We start from the raw sequence: 877 nt of genomic DNA, 5'->3' as shown, positions 1-877 counted from the left end.
TTTAAGCTCACAGCAAAATGGAGATGTCAATCTAGCTATAAAAGGCACAATCCTAGCACTGATAACAAAAAAAGACATGTGATAAGAGTGTAAAGTGTATCTACACATGTGTAAAGAAAGATCTGAAGTTATGACTACTAATCACCAAGAGATAGTTTCTCAGGCTAAGAACTGAGGTCGAAATCTAGCTAGCTGTCCGGACTTTACGAGAATTGTGAATGAGTTGGAGGTATTTCACAATTACTCGCGTTGTACATCAATGGCATACACCCTCCTTGCTTATTACAAAAAAAACAACAAAATAACTCTTTACATGACTCTTATTTACATTGACTATTCTCTTTTTATTTTTGGAACAAGAGATGATGGAATTGATAAGTACTCGATTTTTTTTTTGTATTTTTTTGATATTTTTTTCTCTTTTTTTTTTTTTTTAGAACAAGGAAACACTTTTGATACAAATAACAAAGGAAACAAAAGATTACATGACACTTTGCAAGAGGTAGCCCTTTTTGATGCACCCAGTTAAATTCGATGGTTGTCTTTCTTAATGTAACCTCCACCTTCTATCCCAACCAACCAAAGAACAAGCTAGTCAAGTTTCGTTTAGTATTCTAAAGTGATTGGCAATCGTAACTTCCTATCAAACACCTTGAAGATCGAGGCCATACATGTATTGGTAGATCGTGCGCGTGCAAATTTCTTATCACTATGTGAATTGTGCTAGAATCAGGGTGCCTAAATATCTAGACTAAGACTCCTAATAAAAATACATATTTGCACAAGAGTCAACATTTCAAGGTAAATGAGCTCCATTTTTATGATTTTTCATTTTTTAATTTTTAATTTTTTTGAATTTTTATTTTGATTTTTTCAA

This window comes from Papaver somniferum, chromosome 3, assembly GCF_003573695.1.
Source record: "Papaver somniferum cultivar HN1 chromosome 3, ASM357369v1, whole genome shotgun sequence".
In the NCBI taxonomy this organism is placed as follows: domain Eukaryota; kingdom Viridiplantae; phylum Streptophyta; class Magnoliopsida; order Ranunculales; family Papaveraceae; genus Papaver; species Papaver somniferum.
The sequence above is the reverse complement of the archived record's forward strand: the minus strand, read 5'-3'. Positions refer to the sequence as shown.